General features: G+C 39.9%; 1 long non-coding RNA gene across 1 annotated transcript; it reads left to right on the top strand.

Moving 5' to 3' along the window:
• The first annotated feature begins 10,352 nt into the window (after positions 1 to 10,352).
• LOC134200765 (uncharacterized) lies at positions 10,353 to 10,744 on the top strand. Its single transcript, XR_009975817.1, has 2 exons — positions 10,353 to 10,486; positions 10,580 to 10,744. It is a non-coding gene; the product is annotated as an uncharacterized LOC134200765 (long non-coding RNA).
• The last annotated feature ends 9,349 nt before the right edge of the window (positions 10,745 to 20,093 follow it).

Here is a 20,093-nt window from a genome sequence, read left to right as displayed (position 1 = left end):
ATTACTTTTTTAAGAAGTAGTAGGGTTCCTTGCTTGAAGCGTTTCAGATTGCTTAGATCCTATGGGTCCTAGACCTAGAAGTCTAAGGACGTGATTTGGTTCTGTGTGTTCCACGGGGAGTGCCCTAAGAAACCCTTTGAGATCCCATTATCTCCACCATCGTATCAACATGAGCTGAATTTATTCCTTCCACTAGAACCCGGGGTTAGCTATATCAAATGGCAGTGAAATTTAGACCTAATATCCATCGTTATGCAATATCATAGTTTTGAATGTGATAGCCACCATCTTAATATCCTCCACCCCGGTCACCACATCTAGATAGTACTGTATGTATCTAGGTCGCTAAAAGGTGGTATTAAATAAAGCTTTTTTGTTTATCAAATTACTTAGTTAGAAAAAGAAGATAGCTAAGAGAGTTACTATTTCCATTTTCATTTCCGTGCCTTTGTCTTAGCTGAGTGGCAACACTAATCGTAATCCAAATACACAAGGCAACACGCGGAAGTTCTTTGATGTAAAAGCCTCATTGCGGACCGCATTCAATGGGATTCGGGGCAAAATCAATTTGTTTTATCATTGTTCGAGTTAAAAGCTCCGAATTAGGACTTATACTCGCTTAATCGGGTCAGAGCTTGGCGGCTTTTGAGTGTTTTTGAAATACGTTTGTTACAATGAACGAAAAACATTTAAGGAGGTTAATGCCACTTTTTTTTTCTCCTTATATATAATAAATAGTCCAGTTTTTGTGGTCACAGACGGACATATTTTTTTAAATCATGTCTTCTAAATATAGATAAACATGATTCAAGATTATGCAAGCATTGGCTCTACGGAATAAATTTTTTAATAATAGTCACAGTTGATCTACGGCCTAAGAATTTAAAAAGTTATAAATTTTGATAATAGTGGCTGAACACAAACAAACAAACAAAAACCGATGGTAACGTATAGCAACACCGTGCCGCCATGATGGATGCGCTGAGGAAATTGAGCCGGCTTCGGAAATAGCGGGAGCCGATGCCATAACTCACGGCATGGCTATCGGCACGGGCATAATTCATTTTTATACATCCTGCCGTCAGCTCCGCCCGTAATCCGCGCTGTCCTATCTGTTTTCATTATTGGTTTTTGGATTCGAAATGGCCGTTTCATTTAACGTGTCAAATGTTGCCAGGAATAAAAAATACTTTACGTTTTGTCGGGATTCGTTTGTCATTAATTTTAAAAGAAATGTGGTTTTCTTTTGTGGTCATAGGGATAGTCCAGCTGTCTTAAGTTGTTACAGGAGCTAAGACACGTTATAAAGTGCATTCTAACGGAGTTACCATGGGTGACAGAAGCATGCATTGGACCCTTCAAACCAAAATAGGTCAAGTAAATATAACGGTGGTACTCTTGTGTGCGGAAACTTTGCTTTACTTCACTGATGGTTAGACGTCTTGTGACTACTGGTGGTAGGACCTCTTGTGAGTAGGGTACAGGTAGGTACCACTACTCTGCTTATTTCTGCCGTGAAGCAGTAATGCGTTTCGGCTTGAAGGGTGAGGCAGGCGTTGTAACCATACTGATACCTTAGAACTCATATCTCCAGGTGGGTGACGGCATTTACGTTGTAGAGGTCTATGGGTTCTAACAACTCAACACCAGGTGGGACGTGAGCTCATTCAACTATCTAAGCAATAAAAGAAAACATTCACATCGCAATCGATTTTGTTTTAAACACCTTTTCCTTCCTTTTCATTCGCACAAGGACCAGAGCCACCAACCCATCCCGGAATTGATTTAAAATGAATATTAAACTAAAAAATACGATATCAAACAAATTTTAGCCTTATTCATACGCAATGTATTTTTAATTGAAGCTGCTAACACGGTGGTTGTTTTATGAAATCCAAATAACAGTTAATAATCATCAGTCGAGCTGTTAACATGTGGCTAATGAGACCAAAACATGAGAAATGGCTTAGCAGCCGCACGTTAGGACACGAATTTTCATAAACTGACATGGAAAATCAATTTTCTGTAATTTTGTAGCCAGCGATAGCTCCCAATATCGATATTATGGCTTCAGCAAATATCCGCGCTGTCAATAATACCTACATGCTTCTCTATGAATCAAGGCGAGGCACGTGTTGATGCCTATGGACTCCGGTAACCACTTGATTAAAAAAAACAATAACACTTAGAATTTGAAATTACAGCGGATTTTTTTTTTTATTGCTTGGGTGGGTGGAGGAGCTCACAACCCACCTGGTGTTAAGTGGTTACTGGAGCCCATAGATCTATAACCACGTCCTTACGGATCCATCAGATCCAATAACCTTTGCATTAGACGCCTTCAGCTCTAACACTAGGAGCAGGCTTAGGGACCTCGGTAACCGTACTCGTCGAACTCGACAAAGAGTTCGCCGTGCAACCTAACCCATGAATCAGCTCGCTGAGTTTCTCGCCGGATCTTCTCAGCGGGTCGCGATTCCGATCCGGTAGTAGATTCATTCGCGAAGCAGCTACTCTTGAGCTGTTAGGTCTCCTTCGGAGGCGCTCGGGTAGCTGTTAGCAAATCCCACCCCTCCTGGCTGAGCCTTTGCTCGCCCACCTGTCCTGGTGAAACTGGAAAGGCCTCCGGGCCACCAGTAATCACTCAATCATAACGTAGATACGCCACTCACTTTAAGATATAAGTTCTAAGGTCTCAGTATAGTTACAACGGCTGCCCCACCCTTCAAACAGAAATAGGCAGTACTATAAAATAGAAGACTCAGATTGAATTTGGTATAGTTTTTAAAGCCCAAAAGTCGATACATACTTACGCCATCCCTACCTGATATTTGGAAATGTAAAAGAAAGATGAAAGCGAGTTTTAAAATTATACATAATTGTTACGTTTCAAACGGGCTCATTAGTGACGCGCGATTACCCAGCCCGGCCCGCACCCGGGGGCTGTCAGCTTGAATGCAAGTCACAGAGGAAATATTTTACAAAGCCTTCGATAATTTAAATCGTGTTTTTATTGTTTCGTTAATGTTCTTCATTATGCAACTGGAGAGATACTTCTGTATTATACTCACACTGTGGTATGTTTCAACGAGGGCTGAATTTGGACTCACTCGGGTGTAAGTTAAGCCGTGAGAACGGATACCAAACCCGCAATGAAATAAACAGAATCCATTGATTTGATTTGATTGATTAATTTAGTCGGTTAGAATACAGCATCTATTTTTTTACTGGTGGTAGGACCTCTTGTAAGTCCGCACGGGTAGGTACCACCACCCCTCCTATTTCTGCCGTGAAGCAGTAATGCGTTTCGGTTTGGATGGTGGGACAGCCGTTGTAACTGTACTGAGACCTTAGAACTTATATCTCAAGATGGGTGGCACATTTACTTTGTAGATGTCTATGGGCTCACTTAAGGCTACTTGCTAAATAACGTCAACGAAAATAATAGAATTAAACAAATAAAAATTGCCCAGTTTTTATGTGTGCGCTTCGCGGAAACCTGAGCGGGTTACTGGGGACTCATCATAATCCAGGGACCTGCCTAACCTGTGTTTCTCCCTAGACCCCCTTCGTGTAACTGACAAGCAATGAGCCGAGGGTTGAGGGTCGTTGTTATGAAACCTGTCAAACAAATGACAACAGCAAGACCACGCCAAAATAAAATATATCTCGGTACGCGAGCCGCTCAATACTCAATCTAGGGGTTTTTTTTTATTGCTTAGATGAGTGGACGAGCTCACAGCCCACCTGGTGTTAATTGGTTACTGGAGCCCATAGATATCCACAACGCAAATGCGCCATCCACCTTGAGATATAAGTTCTAAGGTCTCAAGTATGTTTACAACGGCTGCCCCACCCTTCAAACCGAAACGCATTACTGCTTCACGGCAGAAATAGGCGGGATGGTGGTAGCCACCCGTGCGGACTCACAAGAGGTCCTACCACCAATAAAAAGTCTAAAGATCTAGTCTAGAGATAATAGTTTTGCAATTGTCGTTAACGGTAATAACGCATTTCGGTTTATAGAGGGAATATCTGTCGTACTATACAATCTATGACTCTAGGCCTTGGATGGGTGGCGGTGGTCACGGTAGGGTGTGTGGTTACCGTGAAGTGAATGGGTCCTGAGCTACTTCGCCAAAATTCAGTATTAAAAAATGTCCTGATGTATGGATGTCCTTCAAGAAAAATAGTATGTACCTAGGAGACATTCTAGAACCGTAAATGTAGCATTAAATACTTTATGGCTTAATCTAGTGTTTTTTTTATTTTACAATTTCCTTGTTGTGGTCGAATTTAGTGCCAAAAAAAATTATTATATGCGGAAAAAAAATCGCACTTCCTCTCAAATCCACGCGCCTCAACCATTTTCTCCGAATAATTGGCAATCTGAGTTTACTTTTGAAACGCTCAAAGGACGTGTCATTTCCGAGACACATGAAACAAACCAAATATTGCTTTTACGAGTGCAATAATTCCCTCTCTTTTAAAATCATCTTTAGAAGAATTTAGCGCTGACGTTAAACGCTTGTTGGATGGATGGACATAATGTCCGTAAAATTCAATACTGTAAAAGTTGCTAACGTTCAATGCGACAAAACTCCTTATTGGTCCGGAATATTCCTTTGACATACTAAAGCAAGGATCCGTGATACAATAAAGGTAAGATAAACAACTTTCGCGTTTGTTTTGTATGAATATGAGGGTGGGGTGTGGGGTGGGACCACCCTATCCATCAAATTAGTGAGCAAATCATCTTTCAGCGAAGTGTAAGAGTAACCGAAACTGGCTGATCGAAAATAGGTGGTCGATAGTGATGTTCTGATATCGATACAGATAATAATCTCATCGACAATATTTCTACACAACGCTTTTTTTTTATTTATTTTTTCAAATTCGCGGTCTGCCTGGTGTGACCGGAGATCATGCAATCATTTGTTTTTTTTTTACCATTTAGTAAAGACCAAGAGTATATATCATTCTTAAATGGTTACGGGCACTTTGGAATCATCATGACTTTACCACTGCTTCGGAATGAAGTTTCACCACTGAGAAGAATCCGCAAGAGACTCAGGACAGGCTATTTTCCAATATACACCAATTTATGTATGTATATAGGCAAGCCGGAACCCACAACCATCACAACGTGATTACCGTATCCCACCTTGAGATGATTTAGAAGCTTCAATTTAGTTATTCATTGACTTGAGCACCGGTATAATGGCATTGCTTGATATGAGCTCACCAGGCATCTTTTTTTTGGGCTACGACTAATATTGGATTAGTATATCTATAAGCGCAGTTAGACTTCTAGTGTATTCAGTTTTGCCATTTTTTAAGCTATTGCATAGCTTTTATCGCGGGCCTTGAGCGCGGCGACCGAATCATGAAATTCCGTAACGAAAAAAACCTAACACCCCTCACTCCGCCTACCATGTAGCTCGCGTGCAAACACATTCACACGTTGCGTTTGTGTGGTGTTTGTGAATAAGCGCGTGGCGTCACGTTACACTGCATGCGTATCATGAAAACTCTGGCCATCTCTCTCTCGCGCGGTCTAGCTTATGAGTGTGAAGGGGACAGTTAAGGTTTTGCTTTTATTAATGTTTAATATAGCGTGATCTTGTTTTATTATTGTTTTAATATTAAATTATTATTGTCTAATTATAATTGCATAAGTTGATAAAAAATGCTATGCAATAGCTTTACCGCCGCAGTCCCCGAGTGCCACACGTTTTTTTTTTAATTTAAAGCAAAAGTTCAGGGTCAACTAGCAAAAATTGTAAATTTTCCGATTCGTGCCTCGAAACTATTATTCTGATTTCGAGGTTGGGTTTCTCGTTACACAATATAACTGAGACTTCTGACATGTCTCTGTGATTCCGTAATTATTTAACATCAGAAGTACCGGAGATTGCCTTCTCACTCACAACAAAAATGTTACTGCTCACTTTATAACGCTTCTAATTACATTTTTGTGTCAATGGGGCTGAAGAACCCATTAACAACTATCTACGAAGATCGACAAAAAATACATATTATACCGAGATCCGGTGCTTCAATAATAATATATACCACGGCACGGGTAGGTACCACCGCCCCGTCTATTTCTGCCGTGAAGCAATAATGCGTTTCGGTTTGAAGGGTGGGGCAGCAGTTGTAACTATACTGAGACCTTAGAACTTATATCTCAAGGTGTGTGGCGCATTTACGTTGTAGATGTCTATGGGCTCCAGTTACCACTTAACACCAGGTGGGCTGTGAGCTCGTCCACACATATAGGCAATAAAAAATAAAAAAAAATTCAAAAAAAGATTTTATCGACGACACGTTCCCATCACTAAATATACTATATTAAACGTAAATTGACGGGCCCGGAGCAACTCACGCAAAAAGTCAATTTACTGCTGAAAAAACATCACGCAGGAAGGAAGAAAGAGGGGCTGGCAGAGTACACTAAATTGTTACATTCTGTTTATACGTAGCTTCCGCTCGGTGGCTGCTGTTAAGTTTGATAAGGAGTATGATAGCTAGAACTGCTCATACAAATTTATTACAATATATTTAATACTAGTACAACTGATAAGAGTTTTTTTTTTCCTACCTATGCTGATAGCCTTGAGAGGCTATTTCAGCTTCACCCTAACGTTTGTAGGTGAGCTCACGGGGCTCAAACCGGAGAGTTGCCAACACTGACCCTAGCAAGAGCAGTGCTTCGCAGAATCTACCACCGGATCGGAAACGCGACCCGATAAGAGCGAGTTCTATTTAGTAAACAGAACAATAAAAATCTCTGAAATCGTTAATGATAAGTCTGCTAGTTCTGTTATTGTTCAGAAGTAACGTAACTTTCTTGAACCAAGCTCGTCTGTCATGATCAAATTATGACGTAATAGGTAGGTAGCGGCTTGGCTTTGTCCCTGGCATGGCTGAAGTCCATGGGCGACGGTTACCACTCACCATCAGGTGGGCCGTATGTTCGTCTTCCTACAAGGGCAATAAATAAAAAAAATATAATAGTTTAACGACCATATCGACTCCAGCTCTAACTATATCGCGAATAATTGGACAGGATACAATCATTTAAACAATTGCAACATGTAACATTTAAACATCTATGAAACAATTGTATTTAAATCAGAATCGTATTTCCATATTAGCAACCCTTAATATAATAATATAATAGGTATGAAATGGCCGATTTGTACTGAAAATTTGAAATTCGTGCTTTTTTTTTTCATTTAACATATTTATTTAATCAAAATATCTACCATTATTATCTATACATTGCTGCCATCTAATGGGAAGGTCATTTATGCCTTTGCGATAGAACTCTGGTGATCTAGATATCCATTTTTTTTTATTGCCCTTGTAGACAGACGAGCATGCGGCCTATCTTATGGTGAGTGGTTACCGTTGCCAATGAAAGTCAGCAATGTCAGGGCCAGAACTAAGCCGCTGCCTTTCAAAAACACGTGTGTTCACGCAATATGCTCAAAAATCATCGTTCTTCCAAAATTACATCAAATAACCTATCAAAACTATACAGTGCTATTTCCTCAGGGCGACGGCGTGAGTTTATTCAGCAGGATCATTCGCGGGCAGGGCGTGACGAGCCTCTACATTCTCTTTTGTCAGCGTAATGACACAAGATTGCTTTGGTGAGGCTGTGAGGCCGCGGGCGGGTCTCTGTGCTTGTAATTAGTCAAATTGTACACGTTATTAAAGAGCTTGTACAATCATTATGCGCTGAATGAGGCGGGGTACTGATGAGAACTCGTTGCGTACAGAGCAATGCAGATCAGTAAACATTTCGTGTGACATCATGAGAGTCGTGAATTCGTTAGAATGTTGCAGGCAGAAAACTGTTTCAATAAATGAATGAATGACCATTTATAACAAATCACGATACAATACGGCCAGCCTCGAAATGTGTCCCGATGACCCCTCATTTTCGGCGAGTAAAGTTTATAATTTACTTGGCCTTAAAACTCAGTTACGTGCCCCCTGCGGTACCTCGTTTGATACCCGAAGTCGAAGTCGTCGTGGCCTAAAGGATAAGACGTCCGGTGCATTCGTATTTAGCGATGCACCGGGGTTCGAATCCCGCAGGCGGGTACCAATTTTTCTAATGAAATACGTACTCGAAAAATGTTCACGATTGACTTCCACGGTGAAGAAATAACATCATGTAATAAAAACCAAACCCGCAAAAATTATTATTTGCGTAATTACTGGTGGTAGGACCTCTTGTGAGTCCGCACGTGTAGGTACCACACCCTAACTATGTCTGCCGTGAAGCAGTAATGCGTTTCGGTTTGAAGGGTGGGGCAGCCGTTGTAACTATACTTGAGACCTTAGAACTTATATCTCAAAATTGGGTGGCGGCATTTACGTTGTAGATGTCTATGGGCCCCCCAGCCATTTAATACTAGATGAGCTGTGAGCTATCTGGTTCACATAGAATTATTTGGTGGTCATATTACATTTGTCATTTGTGTCGTGTCTTTGTTCCTAGAAATAAATGTTCAAGAATATATTTTTTTAGATAGTTTTCACCCTCCCATCGTTCATTACGTTAATAGCATGCATACAGCCCAGCTCATAGTAAGTGGTCACGGATTTTCACGAAAACCAGCAATACCAGAGATAGTTGAAACTTACCGCTTATTATATTTCACGGTAGGCAGCAGCTTGGCTCTGCCCCTGGCATCGCTGTAGTCCATGGGCGACGGTAACCACTCACCATCAGGTGAGCCGTATGCTGGTCTGCCTACAAGGGCAATAAAAAAAAATATAATTATATGAAGAATTCATACAACGAGAAAACAAAGCTCTATACAATCCGATATAGGGCTTTTTACTAATTCGACGCGTCTTACAAAAGCGGAACGTGCCTCTAAATTATGTTTCCCTGACATTTGTACTCTAATTGGTAATATTAAATCGTGATGTTATTATCAATACAATAATTTAAGCGTGTCGTGAAATAGCAAAGCGGTGAGGGAACCAATGATACCAGCGCCTTGCGTCATCCAGTTAGAACGATTCCAAACTGTTGTTACATTTAACATTCAGCTCTGCTCCACGCGATTATGTCATATTGAACTAAGCTGAAACAATTATTCCAGAACGAAGTGCTAATATATAAGATAGGTGGTGGTCTTTTGACTCTGTCTAATCACGAAGCGCTGAAAGATGACAATGGGCCCTAATGGGCTTCACCCTAACGTGTAGGTGAGCTCACGAGGCTCAAACCGGAGTGTTGCTAACACTGAATCTACCACCGGATCGGAAACGCGACCCACTGAGAAGATCCGGCGAGAAACTCAGCGGGCTGTGTTTGTGGGCTAGGCCCGCAGCGAGCATCTTAAGTCTGGAATTAGCTAAAGAAACAAAACTCGTCTACTGAGTTGGATAATTTACTTGTAGGTTAGTGACGTTTATAAAAATGTCCAAGGGCATCCTCCATGTTATTAGTAAGTTAAGTAGTGTAATTGTTTAATGTTTATTGTGAGTAAAATTATTTCCTTACATTATAATAAGTTAGATCAGTTTTCGCTATCGTGTTGTTTTGTCGTATATTTGTAAGGAACGTTGTGTACAAACTCAGCACATTTGTCTTGTTTTGTCGTCACGGCTTATGTTGCAAGATAGATTTTTTACTTTATTTATTTATTGTGTATCTTTTTAGCTTGTGATGTGTATTGCGTGCCTAATAAATAAATAACTTGACAGTAACAAAGGATGTGCTGGGACCATAATATCACCGTTTTAACCGTTCAAGCGGTAGGCAGCGGCTTGGCTCTGCCCCTGGCATTGCCGAAGTCCATGGGCGACGGTAACTACTCACCATCAGGTGGGCCGTATGCTCGTCTGCCTACAAGGGCAATAAAAATTAATCTGGTTCATGGTTTTCCCATACCATAGATTTCGTAGTATTTATTTAAGTTCTCGTAACTTATGATCATGCAGTCAAATCGTGGGAACACAAACCGCCCCAAGCCCATGGGAGTAACCCCATCGCTCTCAGCGACGAGCTTATCACGAATCAGCGATTTTATTATAATGGCGTTTGCTTCGGGAATTGGGTAGATTTAAATGTTATATCGCGGCTAGAATGAATGTTGATTGACGAACATCGTATTATAAGTTTTGAATATTATACAATACTTATTAGCTGGCCCGGCAAACGTTGTTTTGCCATATAAATTATTTCTATAATATAAATAAATATAGATAAATAACCTAGATACCGACTGCAGCGCCATCTGCCGGCTGATTTGTAAATCTAAACCATTCTCGAATCCACCTGAAGGTACACAGAAAATTTCATTCAAATCGTTCCGGCCCAGCCGTTTAGAAGGAGTACAGTGACAAATACACGCACAGAAGAAATATGTATATAAAGACTATGTTAGAACAAAGAATTTATATCGATTTCTTTGACGTCATAACGCCAACAGTCGGCAACCGGAAACTTGAAGTAAGCAAATCGAACAAAGGGCACGCCCTCTTTATTAACTTCAAATTGAAAAAGTAGATGGATCTAAAATTGAAATTATTACACACTTTCTAGCGGCTTTCGGAACGTAGCTACGCATGCCTGACCTAATCCAAATTGAATGAAGACCAGCAGATAAGAGAAGAGCATAGCAGCGATCTTCTGTTTGTACGATATCTGATGATGTTGTTGATTTGTAGAATGATATTATACTATTAAACTGATCTGTTTCAAAGGCAATATTTTTTTATTTAACACTAGCTGACCCGGCAGACTTCTTAGTGCCTCAATCGATAAATAAAAGACCTAAACTTTTGTGTAAAATAAACTTATAACAAACAAAAGGAATCCGTTCGACGGGGGACATATCAAAGGAAAAACAAAATTGTTATTTTTATTTAATTCCGAGCATTTTCATATTTATTTACCTTTTAAACGTTCTCTGGACTTCCACGAATAAATCAAGACGAAAATTAGCAAAATCGGTCCAGCCGTTCTCGAGTTTTAGCCAGACTAACGAACAGCAATTCATTTTTATATATATAGATAGCAGATTTAATATATTAGAGTATGAAAACAGAATACATTTATACACATTGTACATTTGGTGTGTGACGGCGCTCGGTTCGTATTATTGGATCGCCGAACAATAAACGCGCGTCAGATTACGAGGAAGGGAGGGCTCTGCTTAACGTAAAGACTGCGTTTGTTTTACGCTTATTTCGTGGTGCTGTGTGACCAGGGTAAAAGATTTTATATGACGTATCAGCTGGGATCGTTCGACCCGTAAATTGGTAACCTTTGTTTTACCGTGAAAGTCTTCAAAAGAATGTAACGTTAAAATAATTAATGTTAACCCAAATTCACAACGTTATAAATCACAAATAAGCACGAAGCCATATCAAAGAACCCCGTGAAGATACTAAAATCTATATTTACCTGTTACTTACTTTTCACACAAGAACATAAAATATACGTAACTTTATAAAAGAAGTAACACACACAAGTGTTGCTCTTATTTGACACAAAAAAAGTAAATTCACTAATGTTTGTTTACATTTCATGTAATGTAACAAAAATTAAAAGTCTTTCGGCTGTTTGCATTCTACTACGGCCTTTCGCTATATCTATCTGTACATAAACAAAAAAACACAAAATAGTTCATTAACGTTTTCGTCTATTTGACAAAGGGTTTTCTTAAAAACCTTTCTAAAAAAAAAAGATTTCTAGTTTTGACAAAATAACTTTAATGTTATCAAAAAAAAATGGAAAGTTTGCTAGAAAAAAATATAAAATAAACACTAGTCATAACAACAAAACATAATTTTGGCACATATAAATATTCCGTTTTTCATTTGCCTTAATATAGTTAGTAGCTTAACATCGTTATTGCAAATGGCCTCCTGACTGCCTAATAATATTATATACGCAAAGCTAAACCAATCGTAATATACCATTACAGATGATAACAATATTAATCACGGCGAAATTTAATAATAACGCCCGCCGACTGACGAATGTTTCTGAATTATGGCGCATTGTTTCCGTGCTGCGTTTGATTTCGAACGGTTACTCTCGAACTAAGCTCTGGGCTTCTTTATCAATGGTGGAGTCCACTTAGGTAGGGTACATTATCTTCGACAATGATAATGGACATGATTAAGTGTTACAGTCAGTAATGAAATAAAATGAAACTTCGCGTTTTTAAAGTGTAAACATCTTTAGCCGCGTTGAGCGCTTTTTGGATACGTTAAATCTTGTGAGTTCGCGTCACCGACATGCGTAATAGTAGTATATCTTTAGCTACTTTTACTGGTGGTAGGACCTCTTGTGAGTCCACGCGGGTAGGCTACCACCCTGCCCATTTCTGTTGGAAGGTTTGAAGAATGGGGCAGCCGTTGTAACTATACTGAGACCTTAGTACTTATATCTCAAGATGCGTGGCGCATTTACGTTGTAGATGTCTATGAGCTCCAGTAACCACTTAACACCAGGGCTGTGAGCTCGTCCGCCCATCTAAGCAATAAAAAAAAGCTATACAGGTGACGTATTGTGCAATATTAGGACTATGTATATCTTTACTTTATATAAACTTGTATGTAATTGTTACTCGGGGGGTCAATAAATGTGAAAATCAGGTTGATGTTGATAATTTTAATTTAAATAGTCTGAATTTTCAAAATTTATTAAAATAATTCTAAATTATAAGTATTCACTTCTATCGGTAGTCTCTATGACTGGCATTTTTTTATTATTATTCTAACACACGCGACTTCTCTACCAGTAAATACCGATTGGTGACCACAAGATGTTGGTATAAAATAAAACTCCAGTCCAGAAGCTCTCACTTTTGGAACCCCTGGTGATCAGTTGTTATGGCAATAAATTTGAGTTCAATGCAAACGGAGCACAATGCGCATAGAGAAGCAAAAACGTGTAGAAGCCAGCCCGAAAATGAAAATGAAACAACGCCATAAATAACTACTCCGCCCTCCGTCCTCCGCCCTTCGCGCATCTCATTTCCTCCAAACAGATAAACAATAGTGGAATTAAAAGTACTTATACCGAACTTCGGTTTTGTTCGCGCAGAACTTTGTTAAAACTTTTAGTAAATGAGTGTGATGTTTTGTTTACTAAATAAAGCCAACATTTTCAGTATTCAAACTGCTTTCAAATACGTTCAATGACTTTAGAACAACAGGACGCTTTAAGGTATAAAGCACAAACTTTATGTTCAATTAATATTTTATAAACCTGGAAGCGACTTGATGATATGCCACTAATCAAATCGATCCGGTAGTAGATACAGCGAAGCACTGCTCCTGCTAGGGCTAGGGCATTTTTTTTTTCTTAGATGTTTGGACGAGCTCACAGCCCACCTTGTGTTAAGTTGTTACTGGAGCCTATAGACATCTATGACGTAAAGGCGCCACACACCTTGAGATAAGTTCTAAGGTCAAACCGAAACGCATTACTGCTTCACGACAGAAATAAGCGGGGTGGTGAACTCACACGAGGTCCTACCACCAGTAATTACGCAAATTATAATTTTGCGGGTTTGATTTTTATTACACGATGTGATTCTTTCACCGTGGAAGTCAATCGTGAACATTTGCTATGTACGTATCTCATTAGAAAAATTGGTACCCGGCTGCGGGATTCGAACACCGTTGCATCGCTAGATACGAATACACCGGACGTCTTATTCTTTGGGCCACGTCGTTTTTTTTCTTTTTTTTTTCCTACCTAAGCTGGTAGCCTTGAGAGGCTATTCCAGCGTAACTTTAACTAGTAGGTGAGCTCACGGGGCTCAAACCTAACGACGTTGCTAACACGAACCCAAGCAAGAGCCGTGTTTCGCAGAATCTTCCACCGGATCGGAAACGCGACCTACTGAGAAGATCCGGCGAGAAACTCAGTGGGCTGTGTCTGAGGGTTAGCGACGTAAGCGACGGGTTCGACGAGAACGGTGACCGGTGCTTGAAGTACCTAGAAGCAACGTTAGTGGATCGGGAGGATCCGAAATGACGTGTTTTGGGCGACGTCGACTGCTTTCCATTCTTTCCGCAGGATCGGGAATGTAGTTACCGGCGGCCACGATGAGAGGGTTCTCGTGTCGTGCCGCTTTATCGAAGTGGCGGCCACGACGACTTACAAATGACGACCAAACATAAGGAACGTGAATCCAACTGTATATATAGGCTTCGTCGCGAACCAATACAGGCTTGTCAATAAACAATAACAGGTTTAATAACACAGTTCAAATGCAGTATTAATTCTATTTTAACGCAGCTCTGACTTTTACGAGCAAACTTAGCACATTCGGTACACTTAATTAAAACTTTCTCTCGGTCTCTGTGTAACTCATAAATTGTACGATACCATCTAATCGTCGTTTTTGCGCAGGCTTGCATCCAGGACATGTATTGGGACCCGCTATCTATCTGGGCCTTATCCAAATTAGAAAAGTTTGGATTCCGGCTTTTAGGATTATACAATAAATCCAATTGAGAATTCGATCATGCTTTTTTTTCTGACCTGACGGACCCGTTATCAAGGAGCCTCAATGGCAATGAGTGAGCTGGTCCGACCTGGCACCTGACAATACCGTTGTCTATAAGCAATCGTACTCACTGAGATGGTCTGGGAACCCTAAGTGGCATTAGTAATGTACTATTGATCGTATCTAAAAAATATTTACTTAATATTTTATAATTAACGTAAATGTTAATCACAATCTAAAGCCGTAAACACTTTTACATCGTTTTTTTTATTGCTTAGATGGATGGACGAGCTCACGGCCTACCTGGTGTTAAGTGGTTATCGGAGTCCATATACATCTAGAATCGCAGAATTTACCTAACCTACCACCGGATCTGAAATGCGACCCACTGAGAAGATCCAGCGAGAAACTCAGTGGGCTGCCCTGTGTCTGTGGGTTAATTTACTCGCCGAGCCCTTTGTCGCAAGCGACGGGTTCGACGAGAACGATGATCGGTGCCACCTGATGGTGAGTGGTTACCGTCGCCCATGGACTTCAGCAATGCCAGGGTCAGAGCCAAACCGCTGCCTACCGCTAAAAAGTTTGCTGTTGCGCACAACGTACAAACACAACTACTATGTTGTCTCCCTAGCGCCCTTTAATGCGGCCCTGTGAGAACTAACTTCACGAACGCTAAGCACCGCCCTTAAATATTCATAAGTGAATTGGAAACTCCTCGATCCCTTTTTTCGGTCGATTGAAACTCGTTATCTTACCCCCGACGAAATAAAAATCTTTTAAACTCTCATCTCGAACTTTTCACTTTAAACAAATTTTATTGATGAAGACTTAAATTGTTCAATTTTTGTTTTCTCTACATTTTTTTTGCCTGTGATGAGCTCCTCCTATACATAAATTTCGTTAAATGTATTTTTTCTGTGGATAACTTTACAATAACGAAGGAATCCGTTCTAGAAATAGTTTTTACTGATGGTAGGACTTCTTGTAAGTCCGCACGGGTAGGTACCACCACCCTGCCTATTTTTGCCGTGAAGCAGTAATGCGTTTCGGTTTGAGGGGTGGGGCAGCCGTTGTAACTATACTGAGACCTTAAAACCCATATCTCAAAATTGGGTGGCGGCATTTACGTTGATGACGTCTATGGGCTTCAGTAACCACTTCCACGGTGAAGGAACAACATCGTGTAATAAAAATCAAACCCGCAAAATTATAATTTGCGTAATTACTGGTGGTAGGACCACTTGTTCGTTGGGGGATTATACTTTCATCCGAAATCGGCGAAGTCACAAGGGGACTTCTTATCTAGCAGGTATGACGGTCTCTCAACAAAAACGCTGTTTTGTTTAATTCGCGTCAGTATAATAATAATTATTATTGTATTTATTTCATCTTAGCTAATAATATCAGATGATTGTGAATTTCAAAATGTATTACAACGCCATCTAGTATTTAGTACAAGAACTGCACGGAATCTATCGAAGTGTTGATCATTCCACGTAATCGATTCGATAATTCTATCAACTTGGTTGGATGGATGAGCATTTTCACAACTGACAATATTTTTGCTTTGCTCCGAAACTTTCGAGGAAGATTGATTCCCTTGTTATTTTATTTCAGTTCATTACGTTTCATAATGATGGAACTTCTGACGAGAATTATGCTTCATTGAACTTTATGAAGAATAAAAACATTTCATTTTTCAAGAAAAATAATGTGGATAAATAAAGCGGCTTCTACCATTTCGTCTAAGCAAAATTACAATACATTAACGAATAAAACGATCGCTGTCAGTAGGATCGGAGCGAGAACTGAGAATCTCTATTTCCAGCCATTTTAACATTTTTGTAACAATAATTATGCAAACACTTAATACTATTCGTGGATCGAAGGTTCTGATTTCATTTTAATTAGGATTTCGACGTTATTCCTCAAATTAATGTCGAATGTGGCCGACATCCTAAGTATGTGTTTAATGCGAGTTTTTTAACGTTCTCGATAGCGTAAAAGTTAACTTAAATTAGTATCGAGTTGGAACGTTTGCCTACGTTGCCGCTAGGGGCGCTGTTCCAAATCCATACAAATTTGGGTTAACATTTACGCGATTGAGAACTTTAAAAAACTCACACTAAGCACACTGATGTCAAAATTCACAACTTTTGGCTCACCACGTTAGCTATCAAAGGGCACACTGAGCTTTACAATAGGTATAGTAAGCACAATCGAAATAACTTTTTAAAATTACAAAGATACTTCAAACCGGTCTAAGGGTTGGCCCGCATACTCCCGCATACTTAACCCGTTGTGCTACCCTTATGGACCTTGAATGTCTCTTATAGAGCTTAATAGACCCATCAGGGCACAGGTGGCGTGACGGAACATTAAACAACAAAACAATTGAACAGCTGTTCACAATTTTTGGCAAAGAGATCATGATATTGCTAGAGATGTTTATTTATATTGAACGGATGACAAATGGTGTGCTGATAAAAATTATACAGATTCTTAAAAGTATCATTCTATGAATGTCTTGGACTTTTTCACATCAAATACAAACAACTATATTATTCACAAAAACTGTAGGCATGTTCAATGATACAGTGTGCTTGGTGCGAGTTTTTTAACGTTCTCGATAGCGTAAAAGTTAACTCAAATTTGTATGCAGTCGGAACAGCGCCCCTAGCGGCAAACGTAGGCAAACGTTTCAACTCCATATTGAGTTAACTTTTACACGATCGAGAACGTTAAAAAACTCGCACTAAGCACACTGTTGAAATGTACTCGAATCTCGCGTAGCAAGGTGGATAGCAGCCGCAATGACAGTATTCATGTTATGGCGGCCATGAGCTCCGCTTTGAGGTTTCACGCCATTAGTAAAAGTATTTTATGGGTTGTAAGAATAACACAAAACTGAGTACAATAATAACACAAAAACTGGTGACGGCACTATTTGGTTAGTTTTATCAATTACTGGTGGTAGGACTTCTTGTGAGTCCGCACGGGTAGGTACCACCACGCCTATTTCTGCCGTGAAGCAGTGATGCGTTTCGGTTTGAAGGGTGGGGCAGCCGTTGTAGCTATACTTGAGACCTTAGAACTTATATCTCAAGGCGGTTGGCGCATTTACGTCGTAGATGTCTATGGGCTCCAGTAACCACTTAACACCAGGCGGGATGTGAGCTAGTCCTCCCATCTAAACAACAAAAAAAAAACTAAAACCAAATTGATACTCTGACATTTTACATGGTTACTGCCAATACAGTTAACAAGTCACCCGTGACTAAACGTAAGAGAACGGAGGTATAAAATGAATCTAACCGGAAGACGAAAGAAATGAGAAATTCAAGTGACTCGCACAAAGTAATGTAAGACCGACCGTAAAAACTTTATGGCACTACCGACGATTATCTTAACGAAGAGAGAACATCCTTACAGAGTACGAGCTGCTTGGTGTCGACGACACTTTTCATGTTTTCCTACATAAGCTGGCCTTTAGAGGCTATGCCAGCGTAATCGTGCGAGTAGGTGAGCTCTCGGGGCTCTAACCTGAGGGCGTTGCTAACACTAGACCTTGCAAGAGCAATGCTTCGCAGAATCTACCACCGGATCGGAAACGCGACAGATTGAGAAGATCTGGCGAGAAACTTAGTGGGCTGTGTTTGTGGGTTATTTTTTTTTTTTTTTTTAAAGTGTTCACTCGCTGAACCCTTCGTTGCTAACGACGGGTTTGACGAGAACGGTGATAAACGACGACACTGAAGTTCCTTTCTCAAAACACCAACTGGCAGCAATTGGTTACGCGACCATGACAAAATGTAATTTCGGAAATGCTAACAGCACGCCTCAAACAAATTACACTTCAAATGTATATCGGTAGCACAAGTTCTGCATTTATTTATTTATTTATTTAATGCATTGGTCGGCCTGTTTTTGACGCGATAGAACCACGCACTTCGGTTCAATCTGTAGAACATCCTCTAAATGATACATTCATGACTTCAACCTCACGTCTCAAGCTGTGAGGCGATCTTCACGGTGTATTCTTACTTTACGAAGTGAGCCAGTCTACCCATCTATTGCAATAAAAGTTTATCTATATTAGTTAATGCGAAAGTAAGTTTGGTTAATGATTATGCTTTCATGTGTTGAATAGTAGAGCTATCGTTCTGAGGCATACAGTAGCTGTCCATGGTACTAAAAATGACATAAAGTACTTTTTACCAGAAAGAAACTGTTCCCATGGATTTTTTTATCCTACATTAACCCGTGAAAGACACGAATATATGTTTATCTAAGTTCTCAGCTACGAATACCACCGCTTAGCGCTCCAGAGTCAAAAACTTATTTTATTTTAATTTTTTGTTCAACCTTCTACGTAGTATTGAACTGTTACTCTATAGTCGTATTCACTCGTGAAAACCGTAACAGTAAAACAAGCGAAGCGATTTAAGTATCTGGGAGGAGTGGAAGGCGATACCGTGTGATTAAAAGCGGCCTCTCCCTTAAGTCGTTGCTACGTAGCTCATTGAGTAGAGGGTTTCATTAGACTCTAATCATCACTTTAGATTTTCTCATCAGCTCATTCGGACCCTTTCTGTGTTCTCTGTGGAGGCTAATGAATCTGACAGAAGAACAATTATTTATTATTACTCTTGTTATATATTTTTCGGTATTCGCGACTCTTAGGCATAATTAAATGCATTATACCTATAATTATGACTTTCGATGTCTATGGGCCCCGGTGACCACTTAACACCATTTAGCAACGTGAACTCGTCTACCCATCTTAATGTTAAAAAAAGAAATTTTAATTATAATACATACATGATTACCATCATTATCTGCTTACAGTTAAAAATGGACAGTATGAAATTATATCTAGATTTATTTAATTGCGTCTGGAACGGCATACTACGAATGGTAACAGTAATAGACATTGCTGTCTCTGAAGCTATTATAGCCTTCCAAAGCGAAGTTCGTAATTTGTATATTGGCGAGCCAGTCCGACTATTAGTATTTACATTGTCAATTTACACGGAGTACGCTTTCTTTGAAGCCACAATTCCTTAACGTCAATTACAGTGTAGCAAATTTACGGCCGATAATCCAGGATCGTAAGTGCGTTCCGCTCGGCAAAAGTCTGCCGATAAAACGACGGCGTGTTTCCATTGTTACCGACGCGACGATACGACAACCCTCTTCATGACCACGTTAAGAATGGAATAAATCAAAGTGTGGAAGTGGAATACGCAAGTTAGAAGTGGAATATTGATCAGTCTGTACTATTATTATAAACAAATGCGGATGTCTGCACCTTAATTAATCCTCCTCCTGTAGTTGTGCTCCTCATGTCTAAGGGTCCCGATCCTCTCCATCTATGACTTTTGTCCTCATAACACTGTGCCATCTCATCCTGTCTTCGGCTACTCGGTGATAGCAGAAGGGATTTGAAAGAAATTTCGCAAAAAAATTAACATATTTTATAACCTGGCTACTTTCAACGGCAAATGATCTGAAGCATGGTATATTTGGTGTTCGCTGCCTCGTGATTTCTCGTTAGTACCGGTTAGTACCGGTCTATAAATCAAC

The sequence above is a fragment of the Bombyx mori genome, chromosome 3 (assembly GCF_030269925.1).
Source record: "Bombyx mori chromosome 3, ASM3026992v2".
NCBI classification, from domain to species: domain Eukaryota; kingdom Metazoa; phylum Arthropoda; class Insecta; order Lepidoptera; family Bombycidae; genus Bombyx; species Bombyx mori.
Note: the sequence above shows the minus strand (reverse complement) of the source record. Positions and strands in the feature narration are given on the sequence as shown.